The sequence below is a fragment of the Leptonychotes weddellii genome, chromosome 2, assembly GCF_054177405.1.
Source record: "Leptonychotes weddellii isolate Sample4059 chromosome 2, ASM5417740v2, whole genome shotgun sequence".
NCBI lineage: Eukaryota > Metazoa > Chordata > Mammalia > Carnivora > Phocidae > Leptonychotes > Leptonychotes weddellii.
In genome coordinates, this window is record NC_138370.1 from 95,037,711 (window position 1) to 95,050,020 (window position 12,310).

The following is a 12,310-nucleotide window of genomic DNA, read 5'->3' on the forward strand; positions in this document are numbered from 1 at the left end:
GTCCCACTAGGGGATACGATGCTTTATACACTTCTAAGTTATTTCACCATTATTTAAATATTTTCCCACTTGATTTATAAATTCCCTAAAGTCTGCACACTGTAGTGAAGATAATGATGGTAAAACATAAGCCAGATTATTTTTCTCTGCTCAAACACCTTCAGTGTTTCACCAGTTCATTTGAGTAAAAAACAAGACCATTTACAGGTATAGGCTCTTAGTCCACTTCTAAGTGTATACCCACAAGAAATGAAAGCAAGAGCTCAAGCAGATACTTGTAAAACAATGTTCACAGCAGAGTTATTCACCTTAGTCAAAGGGTGGAATCAAGCCAAATGCCCATTGGCGCATAGACAAAATGTTGCACACATAAACAATGGATATTATTCAGCCCTAAAAAGAAATGAAATTCTGATCCATGCTACAACATGAAGGAACCTTGAAAACATTATGCTAAGTGAAATAAACCAGATACAAAGGACACATATTGTACGATTCCATTTATATGATTCCATTTATATCAATTTGACCTAGAGCAGTCAAATTGTAGTGACAGAAAGTGTGGCTACTAAGGTTTAGGAGAAGGCAGTGGTGGGAAGCTATTATTTAATGGGTGCAGAGTTTCAATTTGCGATGATGGAAAATTCTGGAGGTGGATAATGACGATGGTTGCACAGTGTGAATGGACTCAGTACCACCGAAATGTACACTTACAAATGGGTAAAATGGCAAATTTAATGTTTATATATATTTTACCACAATAAAAAATGCTCTAGAAAAATATTTTTAAAAGTATACTAAAAATCACATAAATAGCTACTTGTCAGGTGTCTGCATATGACTGTCAAGTTACATCTCCAGGTCTGAATTATAATTTGTCAATTCTTTCCTTCTGCTCTATCTTTCAGAAATTTAAGTTCTAAAACTTGCTTGCAGGAAGAAGTAGGAACAAAAGGAAAACAAAGTTATGAACAACAAAAAATCAAGGGCAACAATGCAGTAATTGAAGTTCAGGGTCTTTGTGCATGGGGTCTGTGGAGAACTGGCCTAGGTGTTTTCGTTCATTCATCCACTCAATTCAATGTGCCACTGCTGTTTTAGGTTCTGAGGGTCCAGCAGCAAATGAGACAGATGAGATCTCTAACCTAAGGGATAATCTCAGGTACTAATAAGTGCTATGAAGAAAGATAAAGCAGGATATGGTGATGGAGTGCATGTGTGTGCACGCATACTTGAGTTGTTAAAATGGGATGGTGGTAGAGAAAGAGAGGTGGGAAAAAATCATGATTGTTTAACTTGTCTCTGCACTGCGTATTGCTGCAGTAGTTTCCGATGATGATGGTACTCATCCTAAAGTTCAACAAGAACTACATTACTAAGGGGTCTCTCTCTCTCTGACACACACGCACACACACGCACACACACAGTTCTTTCCTTGGGTCTTTGGAAACATGGCTTTGATGATGTGCCTTTGCAAGGGTGGAAAAATTTACATAACAATTCGTGTGTACGCATTGCATTACTTCAACTTCCTACACCTGTTTCTGTGTTGCTCTGCCCAGTCTCTTTTAGCAATATTGGCAAGAGGGAAAATAATATTTCCTCACAGTGTATGTGCATGTTTTTCTAAGCAGATTCACTCCCTGAATTATTTATTGCTATTGCCTTTTGTTGTCCATTAGCACCTGAGTTTATTGTGGTTAGAGTATATATTCCTTTTTAAAAAAAAAACAAAAACTTGTAGACCTCCCAACACTTTCTTCAGTGTCTATAGCAGAGTGTTTTTGCAGTAAATATTTCTCAAATTGAACTGAATCCATGATTTGAAGGTTTAGTTTTGCATGTTAGCGGTGGTCAGAATTTCATGGTTGTGTTATTTTATTTATTTATTTTTTTAAAGATTTTATTTATTTATTTGACAGAGACATAGTGAGAGCAGGAACACAAGCAGGGGGAGTAGGAGAGGGAGAAGCAGGCCTCCCGCGGAGCAGGGAGACCGATATGGGACTCGATCCCAGGATCCTGGGATCATGACCTGAGCCAAAGGCAGACGCTTAACGACTGAGCCACCCAGGCGCCCTCATGGTTGTGTTATTATTGTTAAGAGATCTTAATCATACTTTCTTCCTTTGGAATTGTTATAATTATACAAGGTAGTACTTTTGGAGTGTGCCAGCCTATGGAGTTTGAGAAGCTAAAAGAAATGTCTCATGGAAAGTCTGTTGACTTCCTGCTCATTTATTATTGTTAATGAACAGAGCTGTCACCTACTCTGGAGCATGCCTCAGGTGCCCCTGCTTTCTGGAGTTTTTCAGAGTCATCTTATTCTGCCTTGATAGAATCATGAGGCTTTTTCAAAGGTGGGTGGGAGGGTGGATTTAGATGTTGGGTCTTGACATTTTATTTTTTTGTATTTTGGATGAAGTTCCCATGGAAGCTCTGAAAATACTTCTAGTCAGAGAGTAAACCACTTTACAAACAGATGTCTTGATGGCAACTTTTTCATGCAATCATGTTCCCTTAAAAGTTTATTTAGGGACTGAATAGTTTTATTTATAGAATTGGACAGAAAATAATCTTGAGGTCACTCAGATTCTTCTATCTAATTGTTTTAGGATCTCTACTGCAAACATTTTGGAAGGTATTTCTGGAAACATTTATCAGACTTCATTTTATACTGTTTTGAAAGTTAAAATTTTTTTCTCTAATACCTCCAATTAGAACAAAAGGATGCTTCCCTATTTCTTCAATGCCATCGTTCCCCAGTATTTTGTCCTTAGCCTTGGGATCCCCTGGGCCATCTCACATGCTATCTAAATTTTTAAATGTTCCTACTATTTGCGCTAATGGTGCCCATTTTCTTGATCCATCTGGCTTCTGTCCAGTCCCTAGGTCCCTCCTCTTCTCCCTTTCTTTCCTCCAGGCTGGACTCTGACTGGCTTCCCAGATTACTGTCACATCAGCATCCTTAAATTCATCTTCTAATTACAAGCTTCTAATCCTGGATTGTCATCACAATCCACTTTCTCTGCTCCTATGTCCAGGCAGCTGAACTTACCAAAGAATAATCACATAAACTTGAACATCAACCATTATAAAACCACGGGTCCCAATTTGACCAATCGTAACATGCCCCCTGTTTTAGCATTTTATCCAATCACTTTGAAGATTTGAACATTTGCCACATTTCTCATAACATGTTTAACTTTTTCCTCCTGTCAGTGAATGATCTCTTGATTTACTGAGAAAATTGTGCTTCTCACAACTGTAAGGCAAACTCTCATTGTAACTTGTTCTTCTACCTATAAGCTCTTTATATCTAGACCAAACTTAAAGTCTTTTTCCTAAACTCAGAAGATACATCTATCCACCCTATCCTTTGATTCTATTCTATCCCCATTTTGCTGGACTGTACTCCATTTTTGAGGGCCCAACCCCACCTTCAAACTCACCCTCTCTAAAAGGATCCTCCTTATAAGCCTATAGGAATGACTAAATCTTTCCCATTCTAATAAAATATCTCTAAACCCTGAGCCCTTACAGTTATTATTCATTTTTTCTTCTCCTTTTCTCATCTAAACTTTTTAAAAGAGAAAATTTTTACTTTAATTTTTCAGTTCTCTGAAATGTGATTTTATTTTTAACCACATATTGAAACTTTCTTTTTTTGTACTAAGGTTACATCTATATACTTAAATTTTCTAAAACCAATAATTGTTTTTCATCGTTATATTACTGGGGTGGACACTGGACATAAAAAGACATATATTACAAAATTATTAAATTATTTTGACTTTTAGTGAGGTTTTATTTATGCTAGAAAATTCACAACAAATTAAATATTGCCTCAATTCGATATTCTCATTTAGGTTGGCAAAGATACAAAAAGCAAGGTTTGCAAAGATACAAAGCAGTAAGATCATTCACAACAAAAAGAATAAAACTACTCAGTCTGGGAAAAATACCATAACGTGGATTTTATAGGATTTTAGGAAAGTGACTGCCATTTTTAAAAAGAAGAGTAATGAAGTAATGCAGTATCTTTATTCCATTAGGAGACAGTGAGCTGGCTTAGGGAGCTCAGAGACTCTTTAAATATGTAGGGTTTCAGTTCCTCTTCCCACCCCTTCATTTTTTTTCATTGAATGCTTATAATTCATCCAGGCCTGTATCATATAAGGTATCATAGTCATGGACAAGGCTACTATTCATTGGCTTGAAACGTTTTGTGGTCTTCTCCCCTTTGACAAAATAGGAAAGCCTAGGGAGCTGGATCTAGAATCATTCTATGCTGTAGGTGGCTTCATAGAATGACTTAATAATCGCCACCCATATAATACCTGTAAAATTTTTCCTTCCCCTGCCAATCTTTTAACAGATTTAAAATTGTAAATATTTGGAGTTTTTATATAACTCCAAATCATAGCCCATTTGTTTGTTTTTATACTGACTCGTCTATGTACATAATATGAATGGCAGTTAAATAAAGTTCTCTTATTCTATAAACATCCTTTGAGGATGATGTTTTTCATCAGCTCCTTTTATATTTCAAAATGTTTTCCAAACAGTTATATTATTCATGGAGTTATTTTTCTTACTATTTTGCTATTTAAAATGAAGAAATATATTTTAGCTTCTACTGTTGTTTATTGTTTCTATTTCTTCAGAAACAGGAGAAGCCAAAGTCTCTCTATTTTTACAATTAAATTCATGACATATTTGTTTTGAGATTTAAAAAAAAATCCAGCACTGTGGAGCTTTCTACCCGGGTGCTGTGGCACTGAGTCCTCTTGCCCCACGGTTTAAAGGTGTGAAGAAAGATTGATGTCTTCAGCTCTGAGGAAGCAGGGTAGACTCTCAGCCAAAGGCAGCTTTCTCTGTGAAACCAGTGCCCAAAGAAATATTACCATTTCCTTTGTATGCTACAATATGAAAATAATCAGGAAGGACTGACTACTTTACAGTAAAGCCAAACTTAGCTTGAGGACAGTTATGGGGAAAAACAAAATCCTGATTATTTGTTTATGCAGCTGTCTACATTACTACAGAATAATGAGTAAAGATTTTTTTATTAAAAATCAAGAAATCAAAGTTATTTTTGATAGTTATTGACAGGTAATAAAAGGCTGTATATCTCAATGTGCAAGTAGTTTGATGTTCATTTTTAAAGTGAGAATAATTTTATAAGCAATTTTTTTTTGAATAATACATTGCAAAATGATGGTCTATGGTTGAACTGACTGGTAAGTAAACATAAGTTTGAAAGTGTGTTTATACATAAAGACCTGCTTATTGATTCTAATTCTAAAAAAATCATATAATTTCAGCCAACAAAGAGGTTTTTTTTGGTTATTATAATGTGAAATAGCCAGTTTGAGTCCATGTTTTTTAGTCATTATTATTCTTTTATGCTTCATGCATTAACAACCACTAGAGCAATATTATACAAAATAAAATTTCTGACAGGTACTTTTCCTTTTTTGAGGATCAAAGTGAATTCAATAATTTTTGCATTAAATATGTTTTATTGGCTTATTCATCAAATACTTATTGACCACCTGGAACTTAAGAAACAACAGATGAACATAGGGCAAGGGAAGGAAAAAGAAAATAAGATGAAAATAGAAACAGGGTAGACAATAAGAGACACTGAACTCTAGGAAACAAACTGAGGGTTGCTGGAGGGGAGGTAGGTGGGGGGAAGGGGTAACTGAGTGATGGGCATAAAGGAGGGCACTTGGTGTAATGAGCACTGGATGTTATATGCAACTGATGAATCACTAAATTCTACCCTAGTAACTAATAATACAGTATATGTTAACTAAATTGAATGTAAATAAAGAATTTAAAAAAATATTTATTGACTACCTATCATTGGCCAGATGCAGTGAGATGTCAGAGCAATGGAAACTCAAGATGGAATTCTCCTCAAGCTCACAATGTTAATTTGGGACTGTGGATTCCTTCTTTTTGTACTACTATATGCAAAAGTACACAGCCTGAGCTTATCCTGAGGAACTAGACCTTAATTTATACTGTTCCCTATAAAGAAGAAAATAAGCTCTTCTACTTAGGGAAAGAGAGAATTTGTTTTTGAAATCATAGAGGAGAGGATCAATGAGAGTCCTGCCATGTTACTGTTAGGGATTGTTAGCTCCTGTAGACCACAAAACTCTATTTTTGAAGTGATCATGAAGTCATAATGATAATTCAGCTATAAGCCCAAATACTTGAACTTCCTAATTTTTGATATTTTGGAAACAGTTAAAAATATTTCTTCGTTTCAACTGAGTCTAAGCAGAGAGCTTTTTTTCCTGATAAGGTAATTTTCACTGTAAGAAATGTTGAAGTAGGTAATGAAACTTCTAAGAAAAAACCCAAAACCTAAGTTACTTTAGAATGTTAGATTCATTTGTAAGTGAAAATTGTATCACTACAACTATTTCACCAAGTACTCCTCAAGAATTTTGGTAACTCCTATCCTGGAAAAATGTAAACCTCTTTAATCGAGATCTAAATTTGTTTTTATTAGATGTATGTAAGTATTTACATCTATTAACTCTCTCAGATGGTTCTGGAACTGATGTTCAAGTCCTTTTGTGAAAAAAAAAATCCTATACTGCATTCATCATCATAATAAATGTATTAATACAATCATGATTATTTACTTCCTTTTGGCTTTAAATTTCATTAAATGATACCATTGTCTTAAAAATTTATTCCAGAGAGAAGAAAGCAAACACATGTCATTTGGCTATCAATGTCAAAGTTTCCTTTCATCCTGGGGGCCTGGTAGGGGGAGGATATAGGGAGGAGACAAAGCAGTGTTAGGAGAATGAAGGCTCTGTTGTTCTTGGAGGTGGGGGTATTATTTTATGAATCCAATTTCATAGCTATCTTGCCATCTGTCACTAGACAGAACAGATATAGGACAGTGGCAAACTCATGTTAAAAAGGCTGTCTTGGGATAACAAAGAGAAAAGTTAATGGACATGGATTTACAAATTATTAATGATTTTTCTTGTCATTTCTTGAAAAATGAAAGCTATGCACGCTGCCTCTTTCCCCAAACAGATTGCATTTTATTCCTCTGCAGTTTGTCCATCAGCCTTCACTCTGACAACATAATCCAGAACTAATCCAGAGCATTCAGTTTTCCTTGTTGGCTCTCAGGCAGCCTGCTTAGACAAATCCTGCTACCTGTCAGCCCTCCTGTGGGTGCCAAACCGGCTGCCAGGTTAACCTCTGGGGAAGCAGGAAGACCTGCTGATTTAACCCCAACTTCCCTTCTTGTAATCCACAGTAAATAGGGAGGATGTGAACAGGCTAACTGTTTTAATCAGTCCTGGATCCTTTAAAATCCGTTTCATACACAGCTTTAAGAACTCAGGTTATGAACATCCCTACATAAAATCACATGGCAGTTCCTCCAAAATGTGGGCCCTGGAGAAGCAGATGTATCAGATATACTGAAAGGTCTTAATCTTCTAGAGTAGTCTGTGAAAATATACACATCATTTCCCTAGACCACATCATTGCTTATAAATACTTCCTAATTGTCAGGATAAGGTCAAAACTGATTGAGGGGTAAAAAAGAAAGGAAAACCCCCCACCTAAATCAGTAATCTATAAAGACTCACACTTTGCTAATTTCTAAAATGTTTGCCATAATTTACTTTCTCTTTATCCCCTGACTCCCCCAATACATGTATATGCACACACATTAATTCTTATTGCATGACAGTGAATTTGAATATTGTTTACAGATCGGTCTCAAATGCTTCCAATATGAGCAAATAACCAAAGTTTTCAAATGAGTAAATATAAATTAATGTTGCATGACATTTAAATGAGTCACATAGAATTGATCAAGAATAAAAATGGAGCACATTGAAGTAAAAAGCCTTTTAAAAATACTCACTCTTTATTCTAAAAGAACAATACACCACCTTCTCCTTGTTTGAATTCAAGGCACATCAGTCTATCTGCTCCTGCAGTATCAACAATCCACAGCAGAAAACAAAACAAACAAACAAAAAAACCCACACAAAAAACCCCCAAAACCCCACAAAAACCCAAAAATGAAAAACCAAAAAACAAACACCAAAAAACAAACTTCCATGAACATGGCATTCCAAGAAACACTTTCAAGTTTCACTAAGTTTAGCCTTCTGAGAAATGTAATAGAACTTCACTCAGCTCTTTCAGTGTTGGGAAGGTAAGATATCCAGGTTAACAGGGAGGAGGAAAGCATAGACCAGTCCCTGGGGAGAGAACAGAACTCTACCACAAAGAGGTGGGAATCACTGTGATTCTAATGAGAATCTTTAGTTTTCCTTCATTTAATCTCAGGCTTTTCTTTAAGAGCAAGAAGGACAAGGTTTGACCCCTTCCCACTTACTCCCTCCCACAGAGCAGAAGATGACAGATGAGGAAGGTTCGTTATGCAAAACAAACACCCAGATATGGTTCGATGAATCAAGTACGCTTGTACGCATATAATCACTACAAACACACACCACTCACTTGTTGGTTTCTGACCTAACCAGTTTTGAAATTAAAAATTTTATTCCTATTTAATCCTTGTGATGATGGATGTATTTTTGTATAAACAATTACATGTTAAAACTGTGCAGTAGAAAACAAGCATTTTGTTTTTTGAATATGCAATAATTTTTTAAAAACAAATCTTTTATTTTTTTTTCTGTTCAACAGGTAATAAATCCTTGTATTTATTTGAAAATGGAATTTTAATTTTTTTTTCAAACTTCTTTGGTTTGTTTTTGTTAGCATCCTTTTCACCTTTCTTTTTCCATGGCACGTATTCTTACTTTTCTTTTACACCTTTAAATTCCTATTTGTTTCATTGGTGGTAAAGTTTACTAGGGTGTCAGACAGTAATTTATCACAAAGCAGCTGACTTTCATAGTTAAGGTGAGAACAGGCCCTATAAGATAAAGCTTGTTTTAAAACAAACCAATTATTTTATTTAATTTAATTTATATATATATATTTTTTATTTATTTGACAGAGAGAGAGAGATAGCGACAGCAGGAACACAAGCAGGGGGAGTGGGAGAGGGAGAAGCAGGCTTCCCGCCAAGCAGGGAGCCCGATGTGGGACTCGATCCCGGGACTCCGGGATCATGACCTGAGCCGAAGGCAGACGCTTAACGACTGAGCCACCCAGGCGCCCCTATTTTATTTTATTTTTGAGAGTAGGCAGTTATTCAACTGAGATTTGGAAATAAAGTTTGAAATCAGAGATAAAGATGAAATTGAAAAAAATTAGTCACTGGAGTAAAAATCTTCAAAGTCTTCCGTAAGATTGTATTGATCACTATTAAAAATGTGTTTAAAAGACAACTTTATTAGGGCACGGAGACTCAGCTCCACCACCCACTAGCTCGGTAAGCAGGAAGGTACTTATTCTCTACGCTTCATTCTCTTCTCTAAAATGGAGAGTACCTATTCTGTAATGTTTCTGTTCAAATTGTTTGAAATAAAATATATGTAGTGCTTCAGATGGAGCCTGGCATAGAAAATGAGCTTGATGCATTTAGCAGTTATTCCTGAGTACAAATGCACTCAAACCTCATTTAAACTTCCAGTGTAAGAATTCTTTAGTCAGGAATCATAGGTTGGTATTTTGTTAATGAAAATGTTGAGTTGTTTAAGGTTTATATTAGATGGAATATTTAGAACCTATATACCAGAATTTTTTCCAGAGCTTTAGAACTTTAGAAAAGAGCTCTGATCCTTTGGGATACTGAGTAAATTGATTTAAAAACCCTTGTATACTACTTTGACCTGAGATTTTTCAGGGCTTAACTCTTTGTTTGTATTTGACTTATTTACTCAGTGAAGAACACACTATTTTCAGAATAGTAAGAAAAGTGCCAGGATACATCATTAAAGATATATATTATATATATATATATTTATATTTTAAAATATTTATATGTATATATAAATTATTATATATTATATATTACATATAGTATATATATTAAATAGAAATACAAAAAATCAATAGGCACACTGAGAAACAGCAGCTTCATGGGTTTCTACCTGGTTTATATGTTATAAGGCAACTTCATCTTGAGCTGTTATGCTGTTTAGAATACATTGACTACTATACAATTAATCAATACGTTGTAAACAAATGCTAAAAATGTTATGTCATTTTTGTTCATCTTTCCTTTCTAAAGGGCCAGTTGGAAGACGCTATCTGGTTATTGATCATGTTTCTTATCGGCTCTGCACATTATGGTATGTTTGTAGTCGGTACATAAACTAAACAATACTGGCCTAATTCACTGACCTTTGAAATCTGGGTCTAAATGGCAGTAAAACAAGAAGACTGATCACACTTAAACAAGTCTTTAACTCAGTCTCACTGTCTGGTAAAATTTGAAATGATCACAGCCCAGAAAGTAAATGAGACAGTGTAATTTACCTGAAGAAAAAAGAATGTTCAAATCTATGGATGAAAATAAAATTTGAACTTTGAATTTTTAAGTCAGTAATTTTCAGAAAAGAGGAATGATACTCATTTGCAAGAACTAGTATGAGGAGACCAATCTTGGCCAGAATTTTGACTCCTTTTTCAGCCAAGGGATAATAGATTGACCCTAGAATGGTGTGAATAACATGTGGCTGATTTTAATTTGGGATGAAATATCTCAAAAACTTAATGTTTTTGTGGTTTGGGGCTTTCAGAACAAAAATTTGTCTAATGCTTGGAACACACATTATTCAGTGACCACACATAAATCTTTTTACTGAATGAATTCTAAGTTTATATTTAAAAATATAAAAATACTCACAAATTAAAAACAGGAGAAAGAAAAATCTAAATTAAGTAGAGCCAATGAAACTAATGTGAGCTTTTAAAGAACAGATTACTACATCCTTCCCCAGTCCCCAGAGGTTTGATACATATTGTTCGACTTTTATTTTTATTTTTTTAAAAAGATTTTATTTGTTTGTTTGAGAGAGAGAGCACAAGGGCAGAGGTAGAGGGACAGGGAGAGGGAGAGGGAAAGGCAGACTACCCGCTGAGCAGGGAGCACCACGTGGTGCTGGATCCCAGGACCCTGGGATCATGACCTGAACTGAAGGCAGCCACTTAACCAACTAAGCCAACCAGGTGCCCCACAGTTTGACGTTTCAAAATGAGATCATACAGTACTTATACATAACACTCTTTCAGAATTTATCCTAACATTATTACTTTTATTACTTAAGAGTTATTCTTTTATATAATGTTCCAATAAATATTTAGCTATCTCCCTTTTGAAAGATAAAACTGTCTTCAAGTTTTCACTATTTTGATCATTCAGATGTGTAATATATTTGCATTGTTTCACACTTATTATTTCCTTAGGATAAATTCTTAGGGCTGAAATAAATAGATTAGATTGTATCTATTTTTAAAACTTCAATATATATTGCACATATGACCTTTTAAAAGGATGTATTGATTTATACTTGAACATCATCTTCATATGATTATTAGCATCTATATTCCATTACACTAATTGCTTTCATTTTTTAATTGTTTTTCAATCTGAAAGATGAAAAAGAGATATATTTTATTATTTTAATTTGCACTTGTTTGACTAACAAAATGAACAACTTTTCAGATTTATTGGCCATTTCATTCCTTTTTTGACTCCTCTCTTTATTTACTGTTGCATACTTTTCCACTGAGTTGTGAATTTTTCTTATTTATCTGTGAGAACTTTTTATATAGTAAATATTTTCCACTTCACTTATATATAAAATAAATATATGATATATCCAGATAGTAAATATAGTTTCACTATATAGTCAAGTTTATTTCTTCTTTTTACATTTCAGTTGTTAAATGTTTTTGATTCCTAGTTTTTTGGCATTATGATCAGAGAATATGGCCTCTCAAAATTTTGCTTTTGTGGATTCTATTGCAGTTTTCTTTGTGACCTAATACAGAATTGTTTTTAAATAAACATTTCATGAGTACTTAGAAAAGAAACTATGTTCTCTGTTATATTGAATCCAGGATATTAATCTTACATTATTCAGATATTCTATACTTTATTCCCTTTTCATTTACTCAATCTGACAGAGATTGAGTAGTAAATTAAATTCTTCCACTACAATTATAGTCTAAAAATTTCCAAAGACTTACAATATTTGCATTATATATTTTGAAATTGTTATTAATTATTGAAAGTTTATGACTTAAACTCTTATTTAGGATGGATTGTACTGCTTTTATCTTAAAATAACCCTCTTAGACAAACATAATATTCTTCCTTAAATTA

The 12,310-nt window shown here is 34.3% G+C and overlaps 1 long non-coding RNA gene across 2 annotated transcripts in view; it reads left to right on the top strand.

Annotated features, from left to right (window-relative positions):
- Nucleotides 1-12,310, top strand: part of LOC145720132 (uncharacterized) — a 361,125-nt gene that overhangs the window by 212,361 nt on the left and 136,454 nt on the right. The window contains exon 4 of one of the 2 annotated variants that reach the window (XR_014142901.1): nucleotides 10,211-10,271. The exons of the other annotated variant lie outside the window; for it this stretch is intronic. This is a non-coding gene — a long non-coding RNA (uncharacterized LOC145720132). The remainder of the gene's footprint in view (nucleotides 1-10,210; nucleotides 10,272-12,310) is intronic. 2 annotated transcript variants of the gene reach the window in all.